The following is a 23,277-nucleotide window of genomic DNA, read 5'->3' on the forward strand; positions in this document are numbered from 1 at the left end:
TCCTTCACAAAATAAGACGAAGTAAATATTCCAGAATTCGAATCAAGAGTAGCTACCAACATGATTAACTTAGAAGTAGATATCGTCGAAGTAGTGAAGCAAGTTAAATCATTTAATAAAAGCAAGTCTTCCGGTCTAGACTGTGTACCAATTAGATTCCTTTCAGAGTATGCTGATGCAGTAGCTCCATACTTAAGAATCACATACAACCGAAAGATCAGTACCCAAGGCCTGGAAAGCTGCACAGGTCACACAAGTATTCAAGAAAGGGAATACGAGTAATCCACTAAATTATTAGCCCATATTATTAACTTCTATATGCAGCACGATTTTCGAACATACATTGTGACAGTTGTTGAAATGTATGAAACAAAATCGTCATAGCTTCTGAATGGTTTGCTTTAGGATGTTCAAACTATATAGTTGGTCGCGGGGCATGATGGGAATTAGTATGCCCATTGTTGTTTGATTTAGCGGCGAAGCCCACTTTCATCTGGATGGGTTCGTCAACAAGCAAAATTAGCACATTTGGTGGACTGAGAATCCGCATTTCACGATCGAGATGTCTCTTCACCCTCAATGGGTGAATGTCTGGTGTGCAATGTCCAGTCACGGAATAATCGGTGCGATATTCATCGATGGCACGGTGACTACCGAACGGTACGCGAAGGTTTTGGAAGAGGATGTCATCCCCATTATCCAAAGTGACCCTGATTTCCACAATATGTGGTTCGACCCCATCGAAGCAGAAGAGAGTTTTATGCCGTAGCGGAGCACTTAGGGGACGGCATTCTGGCTGTGGGGTACCCAGAGGCCACAGGCATGGGCCATATTCTCCGTATCTGAACACTTGCGACTCCTTTTTGTGGGGCTATGTCAAAGACGAGGTGTACAGCAATAACCCCAAAACGATTTCTGAGCTGAAAACAGCTATTCAGGAGGTCATCGACATCATCGATGTTCCAACACTTCAGCGGGTCATGCAGAATTTCGCTATTCGTCTGCGCCACATCATCGCCAATGATGGTAGGCATATCGAACGTGTCATAACCTAATTCAGAATATCTGTAGTGACTTTTACATGTCGAATGAAGAGTGTACACGCCGTTGTGTGTAACTAATTCACTTTTTTTTTCATACAGTTCAATAATTGTCGCCCTGTATATTGTGTTCGAACATTATGAATTACGTCGAAGAGAATGGTCTATTGACACGTACTCAACACGGAATTAGAAAACATTGCTCTTGTGAAACACTAGTAATTCTTTATTCACACGAAGTATTGGCTGCTATCGACAAGGACTTTCAAAGTGATTCCGCATTTCTAGATTTCCAGGTTTTTGATACCGTACCCCACAAGCGATTTGTAATAAAATGGCGTGCTTATGGAATATGGTCTCAGTTATGCGACTGGATTAGAGATTTCGTGCCAGAGAGGTCACAGTTCGTAGTAATTAAAGGAACGTCATCGAGTAAAACATAAGGGATTTCTGGCGTTCCCTAAGATAATGTTATAGATCCTCTGCTGTTCTTTTTATCTATGTAAACGATTTAGTTGACAATCTGAGTATTCGTCTCAGGTTATCTGCTGATGATGCCGACGTTTAGCGTCTAGTAAAGTTATCAGAAGACAAAAACCAATTGCGAAACGATTTAGATATCTGTATGGCGTGAAAATTGGAAATTGACCCTAAATAATGAAAAGTGTCAGATCATTCATATGAGCACTAAAAGGGCTGGGTTAAACTTCGGTTACATGATAAATCAATCAAATCTAAGGGCAGTAAACTGAACCAAATACCTAGGAATTACAATTACGAACAATTTAAATCGGAAAGAAGACATAGAAAATGTTGTGGGAAAGAGAACCAAACACTACGTTTTATTGGTAGAACACTTAGAAGATGCAACAGATCTGCTAAAGATACTACCTATAATACGTTTGTCAGTCCTCCTTTGCCGGCCGAAGTGCCCGTGCGGTTAAAGGCGCTGCAGTCTGGAACCGCAAGACCGCTACGGTCACAGGTTCGAATCCTGCCTCGGGCATGGATGTTTGTGATGTCCTTAGGTTAGTTAGGTTTAACTAGTTCTAAGTTCTAGGGGACTAATGACCTCAGCAGTTGAGTCCCATAGTGCTCAGAGCCATTCAGTCCTCTTTTGGAGTACTGCTGCGCAATGTCAGATCCTTACCAGATAGGATTAACGAAGTACATCGAGAAAGTTCAGGGAAAGGCAGTACGATTCGTATTATCGAGAAATAGGAGAGAGGTGTCACGAACGTGATATGGGATTTCGGGTGGACAGCATTAAAACAAAGACGTATCTCCTTGCGGCGGGATGTTCTTACGAAATTTCAATCACAAACTTTCTCCTCCGAATGCGAAAATATTTTGTTCACGCCGACCTGTGTAGGGAGGAACTACCGTCATAATAAAATAATGGAAATCAGAGATCCTACGGAAAGATAAGTGCGTTCGTTTCTTCGGTGCGCTGTTCGAGAGTGGAATAACATAGAGTTAGTGTGAAGGTGGTTCTATAAGCCCTCTGTCAGACACCTGAGTGTGACTTGCAGAGTATCCATGTAAATGCAGATGTAGAGGTAGATGGTCGGTGGTCGGTGGTCGGGCACTGACCGGCTGGTGGGATCTGGCAGATGACGCAGCAGACGAGGTAACTGCATGGGCGAGTACACGTCACCCACCCTACAACACAGACAAGAGACAGGCAATAATTATAGCAAAGAGGTACATTTCTCCACGGGCACCACTTGTCTCGTTGCGGGGACGACCTCTACCGTGGAGTGCCAGCATCAAATACCTCGGCGTTACGGTAAACCGACGTCTAACGTGACCCCAACACAGCGAAGGCTTCAGCGCGAAACTTCTTAATAAAATAATTTTTACTTAGATTGAAATAACTGGGAGAGTGAAACTTCTTCATTATTTGATTCTGAAACTGCTGAGTGAAAATGAACGTACTGTGCCTACTTTCTCTTTGCTTATTCTTATAATTTCAACGCTGACCCATAATATCCTAGCGCAACGCAATATGACTGCTCAAAAATGATAACCTGACTTTAAATAATTAATTCGAAAGAATGGTCCTGAATAAGAAAGAATCCTAACAATAACCTATACATTTCATAAGTCACTTACCTCACAGAAAATCTTCATTACACCACTACAGCAATGCAGCAAACACCAATAAAGGCAGCTAAAGGAAAGAGTCTAACTACTGAAGCCTCTAACTACTAATACGCATGTGGTTAGGAAAGGAAAGATTTTGTTGCAGTGCGAACAATGTATTTAGCAGATTTTACCTTAATCGAGTGACAACCAGTTCAAAAAAATTATATAATCATCATAATAAATCTCCATGACGGATACACATTCAGACCTCCCGTTCGCGCTAATACTGCAAACCTCCAGCACTGCTAATTATTAACCTCTAACCTCCATCACTGCTGACTACTCGCCCCCAACTTCCATCTCTGCTGGCTGTTCACCTCCATCTGCTAGTCCGACCAGCCACAGAATCTCCTACACTCTACAGAGTGCGCACAGCGCTGTCAGAGTTATTAATGCAAAGCGCTACATAGCGCTGCCAACGTACAAACACATAAACAGGCTACTTGCAAGGGGAAACGCACTGGGCAGACTGAGGATGCTCTATCGAGTGCTCGAGACCTCGTATTCGATGTCTGCCCACCAAGGTCTCATCTGTATAAAGCCACGGTATGGCCGTTGCTTGAATACGTGGCGGTGGTGTAGGACAACTCAGCTGTGGTTAGTCACAAAAAAAAGGTCATTAGAGACGGAGCAAAAGCTCGGACAGCGGATAGTGTCAAGGATGTGGGAGGGAAATCGGCCAGGACCTTTCGATGGAACCAATCACGCATTTTCCTGGAGCGAGTTGGAGAAATCGCGGGAAACCAATTTTGAACCGTGAGACCCGGGTTTGAACTGCTGTCCTCCCGACCGCGAGTCCAGTGTCCTAACAACTGCGCCACCTCGCTCGCTGTGGTCGAGACCCGTCGACTTGAACCTATGCAGAATATGGCACTTCACTATGCACGAGATGACCCATCGGAGGAACTTCACGTCATGGCAGACATCTTACCTCTTCGCCAGCGGTTATGGAGTCAGTGCGACTTAACTATGTGGAAAAAAAATTTTTTTAAATGATAATGGAAGAAGTTGAGTAGTACGGAGAGCAATGGGAGAGACGTTCAATGACTTTGAAAATAAAATATTGTCAACCGATCAGGCTACAAATCCTAAAGGGTTCGGTCTTACGTAACATCAGTAAGCGGTTCTAAATCATCTATTCAATCGCTCAGCGTTCGTGCAAGCACCAAAACGGAAGACGACAGAGAGAAGGCCGAAATGCTGAATTCGGTCTTCCGAAATTGTTCCATGGCGGAAGATAGTAACACGGTCCCTCCTCTCAATCGTCATACGAACGTCGAAACGGCAGATACTGAGATAACCGATCGTGGAACAGAAGAGCAACAACGATTACTTAGTAGTGGAAAGGCATCAGGATCAGATGAGATATCTATAATTATCTACAAAGATTATGCGAAAGAACTTCCTCTCGTCTAGTAGCAGTTTTTCGTAGTTGGCTGGTGCGAAGAAGCGTACATACCGACGAAAAAAGCGCATATCATTCCAGTTTCATAGAAAGAACTATGTCGTTGACGTCTACATGTTGTAGAATTACGGAGAGTATTTTATTCTCAACATTTATGACGTTTTTGGAGAACTAAAATCTCCTCTACAAAAATCAACATAGAATCCGAAAACAGGGATCTTGCGAAACTCAGCTCGCGCTGTTCCTCCACGACATCCATAGCACCCACGTTGACGTCGTGTTGCTTTATTACAGGAAGGCACTTGACAACGTCCCGCACTGCCGTTTAGCGAAATAAAATACGAGATTGCCGAGTATCGGACCAGCTTTGCGACTGGCGTCAAGACTTCCTTACAGATAGTACTCACTCGCATTCGGAAGGACGACTGTTCAATCCCGCGTCCGGCCATCCTGATTTAGGTTGTCCGTGATTTCCCTAAATCGCTCCAGGCAAATGCCGGGATGGTTCCTTTCAAAAGGGGACGGCCGACTTCCTTCCCCGTCCTTCCCTAATCCGATGAGACCGATGACCTCGCTGTCTGGTCTCCTTCCCCAAAAACAACCAGCCAACCAACAGATAGTACTCAAAGCGTCACTCTTACGGGAACAAAATCGTTATATCTAAAGGTAACATCGGGGGTAACCAAAGGAAGGACAGTTACTGCTTACAGTATATGTAAACGATCTAGTAGAAAGCGTCGGGAGCTCTTCAACACTGTTGCAGATGGTGCGGTTGTCTATAAGAAAGCAGCAACACCAAGTGGTCACAATCAAGCTACAGTAGCCCATTACGAACAGTACTGTAAGGTGCTTAAAATGTTATTAGGAAGGCAAAGAGTATGTGGTATTCAAATAGAATAGTTAATTCACAGGATAAAATTAAAACCATATGGTCAGTTGTGAAGGAGGTGTCTGGTCAGCAGCACAAGATCGACAATATAAATTTAGTTCGTAGTAAAAATATTTCTGTTACTGATAAATAACATGTGTGTACAGTATTTAACAACCATTTTCTGAGCATTGCTGGTGAATTAAACCATCCACCCCAGAGGCGGGAGTCCCCCAAGGTGCGACATCATCCCCGCTACTCTACGGGCTACGACATACCTACCCCAACAGACCAACACGAAAAAATCGCCCTATGTACAGACGACACCGTCTATTGGTGCACGGGATTTAGAACTGACGTAATACAAAAAAAAGCGGCAAAATATCCGATCAAACTAGAGACCTGGATGACCAAATGAAGAATACGACCCAACCCGACAAAAGCGTAACTAGTATTATTCCAACACCGCAACCTGACGAGGAAACGACAGCAGAAACAGGAAGACATAACACTCCGACTATGGGACGAGCCCCTACAGCTGACTGACACCGCGAGATGCCTCGGCGTTTACCTTGACAAACACCTGAACTACCAAATCCACCTACAACACCTACTCAACAAAACAAGAAAACGACAACAGTTAATTCGACAAGTACAAGAACGACTGTATGGCTGCTCCACTAGGACAGCCATACACACATACAAGACGATACAAGACGTACATACGACCAATCTACGAATACGCCGCTGCACCGTTGGGCGGAATGCCGAAGACAGTAGCAAACAGACTGTACTCGACGGAACGCCGATTACTGCGCAGCATAGCTAAGCTGCCATACCGCACCCCTAGCGACGAAGTATACGAGACAACAGGAATAACCACAGTACAGACAAGACTGGCAAAACTAAGGGCAAGATACGGCTCACATATAAAGGACCCAACATGGATGACATACTGACGACCAAGCCACACACAACGAGACGCCCGAAAACTAAATACATTTACCCAGCGCGCACAGTAGTGCCAAATACATCAAACGACTTCCCCGACCTAGCACCCACGATGACACAACTAACAGGCAGAGAAACTACCCCGCCCCAACTAGACGAAAGGCGGTAATACAGAAACGAACGACCTAGTGCACCACGGCAGCCCCCCGCATTCAACACACAACACACCTCATAACACTGTACACAATAGCTTTAAGGAAATGTTACATACGTTCAAGACCCATTGTAAAACCCAGGTTCATGTACGAACAAAAGAGAAAAGGAGAATACATAAAACTAGATATACGGTAAAAAGGAACATTGTAACAACCAGCCCCAAGTACTGCGAAGTAGGAAATTAGAACCTGTACACTAGTTCTAAGATTAGTTATAAGCTAGGAGATACCACCCACAACACCAACGCCTTCTTCCATTCTTTTGCTCTATCCTGGGGTAATAGCATAGGAAAAATAAATGTATACACTGTAAGAATCTCCCATTAGGTTAACGCTTCACTTCCATTTACATTGTCAAATCATCCCCAAATATCATGTTATATCGTTCACTCATTTCACTTGCCTTGTTATCATCATTTCACGTGGTAATTCAATTATTTTGTGAAATTAGTTCAATTATTTTGTTGAATTATTTCAATCATTTTTTCATTTTATTAAATTCGCTAAAAAGTAACGTAAAACTAAGGATATTCAATATAAAATAATAGCATATAATCAAATTATGAAAAATTGGAAATAAATAAGATAAAAATTGTAGCCCCTGGCTGATAAAAAAAAAAAAAAAAAAAAAAAAAAAAAAAAGGCGAATTAAATTTAGCTTCTACAGGGAATCATAGAATCATATAACTTTCTTGGCAAATGCCTTTTCGAGACTGATGTCTGAAATACTCCACTGCGATACAGACTAGGGGGAGATTAAGTCAATAAGTCAATAATTAAATCACTGAATTAAGGACTCTCATGGATATGATGGAGTGCCTAGCAGAATATTAAAGTACTGTGCTGCACTTGTTAGCCCTGTATTTAACAATATTTGTAATTTTTCCTTTAGGAGTGGTCAGTTTCCTGAACGATTAAAGTATTCAGTGGTAAAAAGGGAGAAAGGGATAATGTAGACAACGTTAGACCTTTTTCTATGACATCAGTGTTTGCTAAAGTTATTGAAAAGGCACTGTATGTAAGGGTAATTGGTCATTTTATATCACACGATTTGCTATCAAACGTACAATTCGGCTTTAGAAGTCGTTTAACAACTGAAAATGCTATATTCTTTTTTCTCCACCGAGCGAGGTGGCGCAGTGGTTAGACACTGGACTCGCATTCGGGAGGACGACGGTTCAATCCCGCGTCCGGCCATCCTGATTTAGGTTTTCCGTGATTTCCCTAAATCACTACAGGCAAATGCCGGGATGATTCCTCTGAAAGGGCACGGCCGACTTCCTTCCCCATCCTTCCCTAATTCGATGAGACCGATGACCACGCTGTCTGGTCTCTTTCCCCAAACAACCAACCAACCAATCTTTTTTCTCTGTATGGTGCTGGACGGGGTAAACAAATGGTTTCGAACGCTAGACATATTTTTTCATTTAACTAACGCGTTTGATAGTGTTGATCGCAAAACATTGCTCCAGAAGTTGGACCATTACGGAATACAGGGACAATCTCACAATTTGTTCACCTCTTACTTTAGCAACAGACAGCAAAAGGTCATTATTCACTGTGTTGAGAATGGCTGTGATGAGGGGTCCGAGTAGGGTACGGTCAAGTGGGGTGTGCCCCAGGGATCAGTGTTGGAGCCACTCCTGTTCCTTATTTATATACATGATATGTCCTCTGGTATTATGGGTAACTCTAAAATATTTCTATTTGCTGATGACACTAGCTTGGTAGTAAAGGATGTTGTGTGCAACATTGGCACGGTTTCGAATAGTTCAGTTCATGACATAAGTTCATGGCCTGTAGAAATCCATGGCTTGTAGAAAATAAACTAATGCTAAATCACAATAACACTCAGTTATTACATTTTCTAACACACAATTGAACAAAACCTGACGTTTCAGTTTTACAGAATGAGCATATGATTAGCGAAACTACACAGTTAAAATTGCTAGGTGTTCAGATAGATAGTAAACCGTCGTGGAAATCCCACGTTCAGGATCTTGTTCAAATACTTAATGCTGCCATTTTTTACTATTCGATCGATATCTGGAGTGAGTGATCGTTCGACACGAAAATTAGTCTACTTTGCTTATTTTCATTCGCTTATGTCGTATGGCATTATATTTTGGGGTAACTCTTCCCGTTCTATAAGGATAGTTTTGGCTGCTGCATCCATTTTCAATAAGCTACCACTAGAATTCAAAAAGCTTAGTAGTAATCCACGCACTTTCAAATCAAAACTGAAGAGTTTCCTCATGGGTCACTCATTCTATTCTGTTGAGAAATTCCTTGAAAAATTAAGCTGATTCTTGTTGTATTGATGATTGCGTTTACTTAATCTTATGGCTTGACTTTTTTAGGGTTCATAAACATTTTATTTTTATCTGTTATTACTTTTATGTTGTAATTTCATGTATTGACACGTTCCATGACCTTGGAGATGTGCTCCTCAATTTGGTCCTGCGGAACTTGACGTGTAAATAATAAATAATAATAACACAGTATCCGTTTGCAAAATGACCTACGGAGGTATGATGAATAGTGCAGGCTCTGGCGGTTGACCCTGCAAGTAAATAAATGTAACATACTGCATTTACACAGGACAAGAAATCCACGACTGTACGAATACACTATTGATAACAAATTGCTGGAAAGTGTATCGATTGTAAAGCACCTAGGAATCAACTATCCAGGGCGACCTTAAATGGAATGACCACATAAAGTAAATAGTAGGAAAAGCAGATGCCAGACTGAGACTGAGTGGAAGAGTGTTAAGGAAAAGCAACTCATCCAGAAAGGAAGTGGCTTATGAGCGTGTTCCACCGATTCTTCATTATTATTCATCAATCCGGCACCCTTACTGATAGTAGAGATACGGAAAATTCAATGAAGAGCGATGGGTTCCGTCACGCCATCATTTAATCGCCGCGATGCTCGACAAATTCCAGTGTCAGACACAAACTCACAAAATGTTTCACAGTTCAAACCTTTACACCTTGTGTGAGTTATTCTGAGTCCACACATATGTTAACTCGCCTATACCTTTTTAAGTCCACTCGACTAAACTGGCCACCAATACGCTTGAATTTCACAAGTTTCCGACTCGTAACTACTGAATTTCTTGAAACTACAGAAACGCAACCCACTAACCGCTCGTTCATATCGTACCCTTGCTACAAAAGTGACAGAGCCAAAAAGTATCGAGGTTTCCATAAATCGACAAAAACATGTTTGGCAGTAATGAAATATTACTGAGAAATACTCATGTATCAGTATAATGAGAGTGGATATAAACCCAGGATCAAATGGTGTTTTGGGTATTTATACCATTACCTCCAAAGATCTACCCTTTGTTTTAGTTATGTCACCTTAAGTGTAGCGATCAGGCATAGAGCTGTTGGTTGTTTGGAGTTCTGACATCTTTCTAGAATAAAAAGTATATATCTTTCAATTTTTTGCTTAAAATACAATTGTTAATAACTTGTTATTTCGAATTACATCGCACACTGTGTGTGATAGATTGCCACTACTAGATTATTGGTGTCCATGGATGGAAACACACAACTTTTCTGTAAACGATATACTGGACAAAGCCATAAATTAACGTAGAACTCTACGTCAAATGACAGTAACATTTTGCACTTTAATATCTAACAGTTAATAGATTCAACAATGATTGAATCATAATGAACATTTCGAATATTCAAGAAATGTTTTTCGGGTGGGAGCGTCTCCGGAAACTACAGAAAAGGCGTCATTCGAAAAGGTTGTGGGACAAACATAGGGAAGTACATCTAGAAACAATCGGTATTGCACCCGCCGATACCGGCTAAGCGACTTTCAAGAACAAAGTCTGACCTGTACGGGAATATACATAATGGATATTCGAGTACAGGTGGTAGACGCGTGGTTGACTACGTATGGAGGTTTGGGTCTAGCCCTGAGTCGTACACGGATAGCCAAATGGGATGGCGCCGCTCCCGATAAGCGGCAAATCCGGGTTCCAGCACCGGTCCGGAACAAATTTTCACTGTCGTCCTTCCGTTCTATAGCCGAAGGCAGTCCTTATTCGCAATTGCGAATTCATTTGACCTGAATCGGTATTGTAGATGTAAATTGTCCTAGCTGTGCTGGAAAAGAACCAGAGCTCCAAGCGCTAATAGAAACAGGTGAAGCTCAAATCGTTATACGTACTGAAAGCTGGCTAAAGCCGGAAATAAGCTCAGCCGAAACTTTTACAAAGGACCTAACCGTGTTTGTAAGGGATAGATTAAATACAGTTGGTGGTGGTGTGTTTACTGCTTTCAGAAGTAGTTTAACCTGTAGTGAAATCGAAGTAGGTAGTACCCGTTAGTATGTGTACTTGACAACCAGAATAAATTAATAATCGGTTCCTTTTATCGACTCCCCGACTCAGATGATACAGTTGCTGAACAGTTCAAAGAAAACTCGACTTTCATTTCAAAAAGGTACTACAGTTATGGTTGGTGGTAACTCTACCCCCGATAAGTTGGCGGAAATACATATTTCAAGTCGGAGGTAAGCATAAAACGTCGTCCGAAATCGTTCTGAATGCGTTCTCAAATAATTATTTTGAACAATTAGTTCAGGAGCCCACTCGAAGTGTAAATCATGATGCAATAATTTACAACAGCCGTATGTATTGTAGAAATTTATTTTATGAACTGCTTATGTGCTACCAGTTTCGGCATTACAGTGATGCCATCTTCAGGCCCCACACGTCATAGTCGTAAAAATGCTACACACAGAAGGAGCCATATAACTGGATCCGTGAATCAAATCGTTATGCAACAGCTCTTGGTGGCCAGGCGACACAGACTGAGTAAGTGTAAATGGTTGCGAAAACATGCTTAACCTCTTAATAACAAATAATTCAGAGCGAACAGGGAGCATCATGACGGTACAGCAATTAGTAACCACAAGGTTGTTGTAGCGAGACTGAATACCGTAATATCCAAATCCCTCAAAAATAAACGCAAAATACATCTCTTTAGAAAAGCAGATAAAAATCACTAAAGTCCTTCCTAAGAGACAGTCTCTATACCTTCCAGACTGAATATGTAAGCGTAGACCAGATGTGGTTTAAATTCAAAGAAATAATATCGATCGCATTTGAGAGACATATACCAAATATGAAACTTCCTGGCAGATTAAAACTGTGTGCCGGACCGGGACTCGAACTCGGGACCTTTGCCTTTCGAAGGCAAGTGCTCTACTATCTTTTTTTATCTCATTTTGTTAGTTATGGATCGTTCTATTTGTTCGAGACGGACGTCCCATGACGCTTGTTCAAGTTCATCGTTGATCCATTAACCCAAATTATTTTTTTTCATTACAGAGGGCAGCTAACCCTCTGACCGAACACGCTGAGTTACCGTGCCGGCACCATCTGAGCTACCCAAGCACGACTCACGACCCGTCCACACAGCTTCTATTCTGCCAGTACTTCGTCTCCTACCTTCCAATATACCGGGTGATCAAAGAGTCAGTATAAATTTGAAAACAGAATAAATCACGGAATAATGTAGATAGAGAGGTACAAATTGACACACATGCTTGGAATGACATGGGGTTTTATTAGAACCAAAAAAATAGAAACGTTCAAAAAATGTCCGAGAGATGGCGCTTCATCTGATTAGAATAGCAATAATTAGCATAACAAAGTAAGACAAAGCAAAGATGATGTTCTTTACAGTATATGCTCAATATGTCCACCATCATTCCTCAACAATAGCTGTAGTCGAGGAATAACGTTGTAAACAGCACTGTAAAGCATGTCCGGAGTTATGGTGAGGCATTGGCGTCGGATGTTGTCTTTCAGCATCCCTAGAGATGTCGGTCGATCACGATACACTTGCGACTTCAGGTAACCCCAAAGCCAATAATCGCACGGACTGAGTTCTGTGGACTGGGACGCCAAGCACGACGAAAGTGGCGGCTGAGCACACGATCATCATTAAACGACGCACGCAAGAGATCTTTCACGCGTCTAGCAATATGGGGTTCCTTTTTTTTTTTTTTTTTTTTTTTGTTCTAATAAAACCCCATGTCATTCGAAGCATGTGTGTCATGCTCTCTATCTACATTATTCCGTGGTTTATTAAGTTTTCAAATTTATACTGACTTTTTGTTCACCCGGTATATCATTCTGTATATACCAATAAATTATTAAGAGATGGTATTCATTCCCCATGGTGCACAAAACAGGTCTGAATTCTGTTACAGAAGCAAAGAAAAAAGCACACCAAATTTAAAAGAACCACATACCCCCAAGATTGACGAAGTTTTGGAGAAGTTCGAAATTTGGCATGAACTTGGCAATGTGAGATACTTCTAATAGTACACACAATGGTACCCTGTCTCTAAACATGGCATAAAACTCAAAGAGATTCTGCTGGTATGTAAAATACCCCAGTGGCAAGACGCAATCAGTACTTTCACTGCGCGATAGCAGTGATGATGTTACTGATGATAGTGGCGCTAAAGCAGAAATTTCTTCACCGGAGAAGGTGAAATAAGTATTCCAGTATTCTAACCAAGAGTAACTGTCAATATGAGCAGCAAAGCAGCTTAAATTACCAGTACTTAATAAAAGCAAGGCCTCCGGTCCTAATTGTATACCAGTCAGGTTCCTCGCAGAGTACGCTCATACTATCGTTGCATCTTTAGCAACCACATACAACTTATCTCTCGTTGAAAAATCCTTACCTAAAGAGTGGAAAGTTGCACAAGTCACACTAAGAAAGGTAATAGGAGTGATCCTATGAATTACAGACCCATATCGCTAACATTGATTTTCGGTAGGAGTTTGGAATGTATACTGTGTTCGAACATTATGACTTATCTCGAAGAAATCTGTTTATTGGGAAACAGCCAACACGGCTTCAGAAAACATCGTTCTTGTGAGACTGAACTAGCTCTTTATTCTCGCAAAATAATTAGTGCTATTGACCAGGAATGTCAAATCGATTCCATATCTTTAGATTTCCAGAAGCCTTTAGACAACATACCTCAGAAGATGCTTCTAATAAAATTGCTTGCCTGTGGACTATCGACTCAGTTGTGCGGCTGGATTCGTGATTTCCTGTCAGAAAGGTCATAGTTCGTAGTAACTAGGCCATCTGCTTTTCCTGATCTACATAAACGATTTAGGAGACAATCAGTGAAGCCCTCTTAGATTGTCTGTAGATGATGCTGTCATTTAAAGTCTTATAAAGTCATCAGCGATACAGATGGCCGTACCGTAGGTGCAACCACAACGGAGGGGTATCTGTTGAGAGGCCAGACAAACATGTGGTTCCTGAAGAGGGGCAGCAGCCTTTTCAGTAGTTGCAGGGGCAACAGTCTGGATGATTGACTGATCTGGCCTTGTAACATTAACCAAAACGGCCTTGCTGTGCTGGTACTGCGAACGGCTGAAAGCAAGGGGAAACTACAGCCGTAATTTTTCCCGAGGACATGCAGCTCTACTGTATGATTAAATGATGATGGCGTCCTCTTGGGTAAAATATTCCGGAGGTAAAATAGTCCCCCATTCGGATCTCCGGGCGGGGACTACTCAGGAGGACGTCGTTATTAGGAGAAAGAAAACTGGCGTTCTACGGATCGGAGCGTGGAATGTCAGATCCCTTAATCGGGCAGGTAGGTTAGAAAATTTAAAAAGGGAAATGGATAGGTTAAAGTTAGATATAGTGGGAATTAGTGAAGTTCGGTGGCAGGAGGAACAGGACTTTTGGTCAGGTGATTACAGGGTTATAAATACAAAATCAAATAGGGGTAATGCAGGAGTAGGTTTAATAATGAATAAAAAAATAGGAGTGCGGGTTAGCTACTACAAACAGCATAGTGAACGCATTATTGTGGCCAAGATAGACACAAAGCCCATGCCTACTAAAGTAGTACAAGTTTATATGCCAACTACCTCTGCAGATGATGAAGAAATAGATGAAATGTATGACGAGATAAAAGAAATTATTCAGGTAGTGAAAGGAGACGAAAATTTAATAGTCATGGGTGACTGGAATTCGTCAGTAGGAAAAGGGAGAGAAGGAAACATAGTACGTGAATATGGATTGGGGGGAAGGAATGAAAGAGGAAGCCGCCTTGTAGAATTTTGCACAGAGCATAACTTAATCATAGCCAACACTTGGTTCAAGAATCATAAAAGAAGGTTGTATACCTGGAAGAATCCTGGAGATACTAGTAGGTATCAGATAGATTATATAATGGTAAGACAGAGATTTAGGAACCAGGTTTTAAATTGTAAGACATTTCCTGGGGCAGATGTGGATTCTGACCACAATCTATTGGTTATGAACTGCAGATTGAAACTGAAGAAACTGCAAAAAGGTGGGAATTTAAGGAGATGGGACCTGGATAAACTGAAAGAACCAGAGGTTGTAGAGAGTTTCAGGGAGAGCATAAGGGAACAATTGACAGGAATGCGGGAAAGAAATACAGTAGAAGAAGAATGGGTAGCTCTGAGGGATGAAGTAGTGAAGGCAGCAGAGGATCAAGTAGGTAAAAAGACGAGGGCTAATAGAAATCCTTGGGTAACAGAAGAAATATTGAATTTAATTGATGAAAGGAGAAAATACAAAAATGCAGTAAATGAAGCAGGCAAAAAGGAATACAGACGTCTCAAAAATGAGATCGACAGGAAGTGCAAAATGGCTAAGCAGGGATGGCTAGAGGACAAATGTAAGGATGTAGAGGCTTGTCTCACTAGGGGTAAGATAGATACTGCCTACAGGAAAATTAAAGAGACCTTTGGAGATAAGAGAACCACTTGTATGAATATCAAGAGCTCAGATGGCAACCCAGTTCTAAGCAAAGAAGGGAAGGCAGAAAGGTGGAAGGAGTATATAGAGGGTTTATACAAGGGCGATGTACTTGAGGACAATATTATGGAAATGGAAGAGGATGTAGATGAAGACGAAATGGGAGATAAGATACTGCGTGAAGAGTTTGACAGAGCACTGAAAGACCTGAGTCGAAACAAGGCCCCGGGAGTAGACAACATTCCATTTGAACTACTGATGGCCTCGGGAGAGCCAGTCATGACAAAACTCTACCATCTGGTGAGCACGATGTATGAGACAGGCGAAATACCCTCAGACTTCAAGAAGAATATAATAATTCCAATCCCAAAGAAAGCAGGTGTTGACAGATGTGAAAATTACCGAACTATCAGTTTAATAAGTCACAGCTGCAAAATACTAACGCGAATTCTTTACAGACGATTGGAAAAACTGGTAGAAGCCGACCTCGGGGAAGATCAGTTTGGATTCCGTAGAAATGTTGGAACACGTGAGGCAATACTGACCTTATGACTTATCTTAGAAGAAAGATTAAGGAAAGGCAAACCTACGTTTCTAGCATTTGTAGACTTAGAGAAAGCTTTTGACAATGTTAACTGGAATACTCTCTTTCAAATTCTGAAGGTGACAGGGGTAAAATACAGGGAGCGAAAGGCTATTTACAGTTTGTACAGAAAGAGTCGAGGGGCATGAAAGGGAAGCAGTGGTTGGGAAAGGAGTAAGACAGGGTTGTAGCCTCTCCCCGATGTTATTCAATCTGTATATTGAGCAAGCAGTAAAGGAAACAAAAGAAAAATTCGGAGTAGGTATTAAAATTCATGGAGAAGAAGTAAAAACTTTGAGGTTCGCCGATGACATTGTAATTCTGTCGGAGACAGCAAAGGACTTGGAAGAGCAGTTGAACGGAATGGACAGTGTCTTGAAAGGAGGATATAAGATGAACATCAACAAAAGCAAAACGAGGATAATGGAATGTAGTCAAATTAAGTCGGGTGATGCTGAGGGAATTAGATTAGGAAATGAGACACTTAAAGTAGTAAAGGAGTTTTGCTATTTAGGGAGTAAAATAACCGATGATGGTCGAAGTAGAGAGGATATAAAATGTAGACTGGCAATGGCAAGGAAAGCGTTTCTCAAGAAGAGGAATTTGTTAACATCGAGTATAGATTTAAGTGTCAGGAAGTCGTTTCTGAAAGTATTTGTATGGAGTGTAGCCATGTATGGAAGTGAAACATGGACGATAACTAGTTTGGACAAGAAGAGAATAGAAGCTTTCGAAATTTGGTGCTACAGAAGAATGCTGAAGATAAGGTGGGTAGATCACGTAACTAATGAGGAGGTATTGAATAGGATTGGGGAGAAGAGAAGTTTGTGGCACAACTTGACTAGAAGAAGGGATCGGTTGGTAGGACATGTTTTGAGGCATCAAGGGATCACAAATTTAGCATTGGAGGGCAGTGTGGAGGGTAAAAATCGTAGAGGGAGACCAAGAGATGAATACACTAAGCAGATTCAGAAGGATGTAGGTTGCAGTAGATACTGGGAGATGAAGAAGCTTGCACAGGATAGAGTAGCACGGAGAGCTGCATCAAACCAGTCTCAGGACTGAAGACCACAACAACAACAACAAAGTCATCACACGATCAAAACAAATTGAAAAAACGATTTAGCCAAGATAGCTGTATGGTGCGAAACGTGGAAATTGACTAATTAATCAAAAGTGTTATGATATCAGCATGAGTACCAAAAGGAATCCGCTAAATTTCGGCTACACGATAAAACATACAAATCTACAGGCTATAAATTAAACTAAATTCCTACGGATTACAATTACGAATATCTTAAGTTGGCGCTATCACACAGATAATATTGTGGATAAAGCAGACCAAAGGCTACGATTTATTGGCAGGACACTGAGAAAATGCAACAGGTCTACTAAAGAGACTGCCCGCACCATGCTTGTACGTTCTCTTCCAGGGTACTGCTGTGGGGTGTGGGATCCACATCCGATAGGATCGATGGAGGACGTCAAAAAAGTTCAAAAAAGAGTAGCTCGTTTTGTACTATCGCGAAATAGGGGAGAGAGCTCCACCGATATCCTACGTGATTAGGGTGGTAATCATTAAAACAAGCCGTTTTTCGTTGCGGTAGGATCTTCTCATGAAATTTCAATTACCAACTTTCTCCTCAGAGTGTGCAAATATTTTGTTGCCGCCCACCTACATAGGAAGGAACGATCATTGTAACAAAATAAGAGAAATCAGAGCTCGGACTGAGAGATTTAATCGTTCGTTTTTCCCGCGGGCTGTTAGAAAGAGGAATGGTAGAGAAATAACTTGAATCGATGAACTCTTCCCCAGGTTTCTAATTGAGAATTTCAGAATAATCGTGCAGATGTTGATGTGAGTAGAGGGACAACCTATGTGCAGCCCCACTTTCCATTGTTGCCAAACTTGTTCAAGATGGCGGTGATGACGTCATCCAAGATGGCGGCATGTAGACTTGGTAACCGCGCATGACGTCATCCAAGATGGCGGTTTTTGGAGGGAAAATAGGCCAATTGTGCTACATCCACTAACATAACCTCCAGAAAAATGGCGGCAATTTTGAATTTTGGAGGGAAAATAGGCCAATTGTGCGATGTCCACTAACCTAAGCCTCCAGAAGAAAAAATGGCGGGAAGTTTGAATTCCAACAGGATAATGCATGCAAAAACCATACTTGTCTTTAATATTATTGATTATCATTTATTAGCATTCATTATCATTTATTATTATTTATTATTATTATTATCATTTATTATTATTTATTATTATTATCATTTATTATTATTTATTATTATTATTATCATTTATTATTATTGACCTGCCTCCAGTAGAAAATTCCCTCCAAATTCAAATTCCAACACGATAATGGCTGCAAAACCTTACTTTTGTTGATTATGCATTATCATTTATTAACATTCATTATCATTCATTGTCATTTACTATCATTCATTATCATTTATTATTATTATTGTTAGTATTTATTATTATAGGCCTACATCCACTAGAAAATTGCGCCAAATTCCAACACGATAATGTCTCCAAAACTGTACTTCTATTTATTCTTATCATTTATTATTTATTCAAGATGTCCGATTTTCTCGGCGAGAAAGCCATTTTCTTTACATCCATAACAAAAATCTATCACAAACTCAAATCTCAACACCATAATCGATCACACGTACGAACTTTCTCCGTCACTTATCTTTTTTCACTGGTAGCCTATCAGAATCGCATCAAATAATAAACTGCTCTTATAGTAACATAAGTAACGTCCTTTGATTTTGCAGGGGGGAAGGGACTGAAGACTATATTTCAAGCAGTACAGTCATAACTTGTTCTCCAACACAGTCAGCACACACATCTTTGATATCTCAGTGCAGTCGCCACGACGTCCGCACTCCAACTGAATTAGTTCAAATCCTCGCCACCCCCTGGCCAGGGCACGGGGACACTGCCGACACTTGTCACGTGATGCGGCTGGCCCCTCGTGCTGGACTGACGGTACGCTGGGGGCGAGCCCACCGATCGCTCCCAAGTCGTAAACATGTTTTCGCTGGACAGGCTGGTACTTGTCGAGTTTGACGTCACAGCGGTCCCTTGTCCGCTCACCACTTGTATTCGTCGCCTCCGCACGTTTCCCGCCAAAATTGTTTGCCTCTAATCTGAATCACACAATGGTCGGCCGTTCCCTGCCAAAGTTGTTGGCACCAAAGTTGTTTTCCCGGGCACGTTCAAACCTGTCGATGCTGACCACTCACCGTCCACCACGTGTCCTTGAGCGAGCGAGAACGCAGTGCTACACTTTTGGCGGCAAAGTTTGTTCGACAGACGAATCCACCATGACCGTATAACCGCGTGTTCGGTTGGCACTAGAATGCTCGCTAATTGGCTCTCTCTCTGAGACGCGCTATAACTGTACAATCGCTGCGCCACCGCCCCGCTTACGTCACACACCCTCCATACGCGCGATGGACGTAGTCTTCTGTAAATACCTAAGCACTTAATTCCATTTCGTTCGACTACCTAATTTCAACAACCTTTCGAGGACCAAACAGCCACCTCTTCCTAGGAACCAGCGCCGAGTCTGAATCCTGGCAGTAAAGAAAGGACACTTCTGCTTTCTCTACAAACCTAACAAAATTGTTGGAAAGGAAGGGCACTTGTACTAACCTCAGCCACCCGACCGCCACTTCCTCCTATGGACGAGCGCCAAGTTTGAAATCCGCTATTAAACAAAGCTCACTGGCGCTTCTGCCACCAACCTAACAAAATTGTTGTAAACCAAGCTCATAACCGCTAAACTAAGCCACCAGCACTCAACCTCTTCGTACACGTTTTGGGTAAAAGGACTCACCCTTCACTAGGCCCATGGATGGGAGAACCAATTTACTTTATTTAGCAATGGAGTATATGTATCACACTGGCATGTTCCACACCATACAGACCTGCAAAACATTTCTACATATCTCGTTTATAATGCTCTAGAAGCACGCTTGCTAATTGTAAACAGTTAAAAATAACTCATAGCACAGCCTACAGACATGCGAACTGCTCGTAAATAATGCAAAACATTTACCTCCAAATAGCCAAACAACTGCTAATTTTCGGAAATAATTTCAGTGCATAGGCTGATCGAAGGAGGAACAAGTGTACTTTATTTATTTGCGACATATCATTTTGAAACTTTTGCTTCTCATAGGTTTCGATATGTAAGGCTGACATAAGGCAGGTTCTGAACTCCAGTCCTCTACAGATAAATTTGTCCAGTTATTTGTCGACTCACTCACAGTCTGACCAGATTGCTGTTATTGCGCGAAAACAGCTCAGACTGCGCTGTGCTGCTCGGGAAAGTAAGAAAGGATTGCACTCTATTTCAAGCCCTTTTATTTAGTGGTGGAGTATGTTTGTGACAAAACACCCGCACTGATCCGACTGTGGTCATCTGACACAGGCCACGAACACGTAAACAACTCCCAATTTCACCACACAATAGCAAACAGCTCTTAAATAATGCAGTACACAATATCAGTAGACGACCTCTGTACTCTTAAACTCTCCAAATGAAGGACAGCACAGTGCGCAGACTTGCTCGCAAAATAGTCAACAGACACCCCCAGCTGCCAAACCAACCTAAAGTCTCTGCTCGGCCTTCCCCAAACATGACCTCCTCAGAGTCGCATTCGCACCTAACACCGGAGAAACTGATATCGCCTATGCGCCTTAGATTACGCTCCAAGGCAGGCCCAGGCCGCGCGCGCGCGTGCGGTCGGCTGGGGGTGGGAGTTCCAGAGCCTTCACTTGAGTTCAGCTTTCGAGCGCTCGTGACAGCCGACCCGAAAGGGTACTCTCCTCTGACACATGTCAAAGCTGCATTGTTCTTCTCATGTATACCGCCGGCGTCTCAGGTCTGGACCTGTCTTCACGTCTATTCTCAGAATAGCCCATAATTCGTTGACACACACGATTAATGCGGTCGGGAAAACATTTACTTCTCACATGCAACCGAGATGGTGACGGAAAACGAATCACTTTGATCTGTGCTGCAGGCGCGTGTAATCATTGAGAAAACTCTATTTATTTTTTTCGAACAACTTATTTAACCATACAGTATATCTATCACGCTATCGCCGGCCGGTGTGGCCGTGCGGTTCTAGGCGCTTCAGTTTGGAACCGCGTGACCGCTAGGGTCGCAGGTTCGAATCCTGCCTCGGGCATGGATGTGTGTGATGTGCTGAGGTTAGTTAGGTTTAAGTAGTTCTAAGTTCTAGGGGACTGATGACCACAGATGTTAGGTCCCATAGTGCTCAGAGCCATTTTTATCACGCTATCACAAAACACCCACCCAGGTGTGCCCTGGGCCATGTTGCACAGTAAACAGACACGCACCCAATCATAATGTCAGTACACACTATAGCAAACTGCTACTAAGTAATTCTTCACACAGATGTGTATATACGCTCAGTACTCGTAAACTATCCTAATAACGCATAGCAGAGCCTGCAGATCCCCTCGCAAAATAACTCGTATAGGTACGAGAAGGGGTTCGCTACGCATTCAACTATCTAGTTTCAACTACTTTTCAAGGTCATCCAACGGCTCAGTTCCACATCCGAAATACACGCTCATAGATCGTTGTATATGGGAAATATCTTACGATTTTCGCTAGCTTAGCAAATAAGATAGATCTAAACTCTCGTATAAAATATTTATTACCTTCGCATATTCATCTACACACAGAAAACAACTCTTTCTTTATTTTTCTTAGGTGTAGTTTTAATAATCTCCAATTTAATTTTTAACTTATAACTTAAAGCCACATCTGAATCATCTAATTCTTTCGCCAATCAGTAATTTGACAAATACATATCTAATTTTCTTCTTCTAAAATATTTGTTTTACGGCTTTAACTATTAGCTCTGTTCCTTCCTGAAGCTTTTCTAGGCGAGAGCATTCGGCGGTTTTTAATTTTTCCTCGTATCTCCTTCCATGACGCTACAGTTAAAGCGTTCCACGTCTTCCTGTTTATATGTCGGCAACTCTTCTGCTCCACATTCTTGCGGGATTTCTGTGTAGAACATTAAGTTTACAACTTTTGCAAACGAGTGTTCATTAAATGTAGTTATTCGATCAGTTTTAAACTCGGCAAATGGCTGTTCTGTTGCTAGGTAGACAACATCTAGTTCGCCACACTTAGATATAATATAACCACCCTTTTTAAGCCGATCCAGATGGGAACAGAGCTTAATAAACACTTTTTCGTCTATCCCTTGATATAGTAAACGTTCTCGACTCCACTGATTTCGGCCAGTACTCCAACACGTGGCTAGTTTCCATGGCTGTTTACTGTAAATGCCAATATTTTGTATTTTCCCTTCGTAAAGAGATTTTTCCATACACTGTGTTTACCTGCCTGCACATCCGCAATAGCCTCCTTCTTTTCCATTTGCAGCTTATATTCGTCCTTTACGGCAGCTGTCTTCTCTGTATACTCTAGTTCTCTTTTCTTTAGCTCGATGTCATCAATTTCCAGTTTCCTTTCTAGTGCACATAAATCATTAACTGCACTTTAAAGAGTAATTTCTGTAATGGGGAATGGTTTAAGTCTGTGTTTTCTTAAGACATAGGATATAACCAGCCCCAATTCGGCGATATCTACGTATATCGTACGGTATTGTGGAGAACAGGGTTCTAGATTGAGAAAAATAAGTTTCTCCTGCTTTAACATATCACTTCTGCGTAATACTAATATTGTCTTTGTTGGAGCCTGTGTTAAGAACCTCTACGTAGTTAAAACTGTTTGCAGACAGAGCATAACTTATAAGCTTTTCTCGGTCTTGAGAGTCTGGCAGACTTACATGCACACCAGTCAATTTTCGAGTGTTCTTATTACCCCAGTAGACAAATTGCAGAACGTTGTTAAACACCACACAGCATCTGTTCTGTAAATTATTAGTTAGCCGACACCACACAGACGCAATTGGCACAGAGTACACGTAAACAGCTCTGCACTAGGTCGAACGCACGATCCATTCTGTAGTTGTATATAGTAGCCTCACCTGTCCCTAACCTGCATGCTACAGTAAAATGCCGACTTCGCTTTAGTCACACCCTACACAGCATTCAGCTGATCCCATTTCCAGATCTTTGCGCATCTGATATCTGCAATTTAAGTCCAAGAAAGACATATCCATTACCTTCTGCAGCCTGTTTAGAAACAGGACGGCCTCATTTACTGCAACAAGACCTTGTCTTGGCCATTCGCC

This window comes from Schistocerca cancellata, chromosome 4 (genome assembly GCF_023864275.1).
Source record: "Schistocerca cancellata isolate TAMUIC-IGC-003103 chromosome 4, iqSchCanc2.1, whole genome shotgun sequence".
Taxonomy (NCBI): Eukaryota; Metazoa; Arthropoda; class Insecta; order Orthoptera; family Acrididae; genus Schistocerca; species Schistocerca cancellata.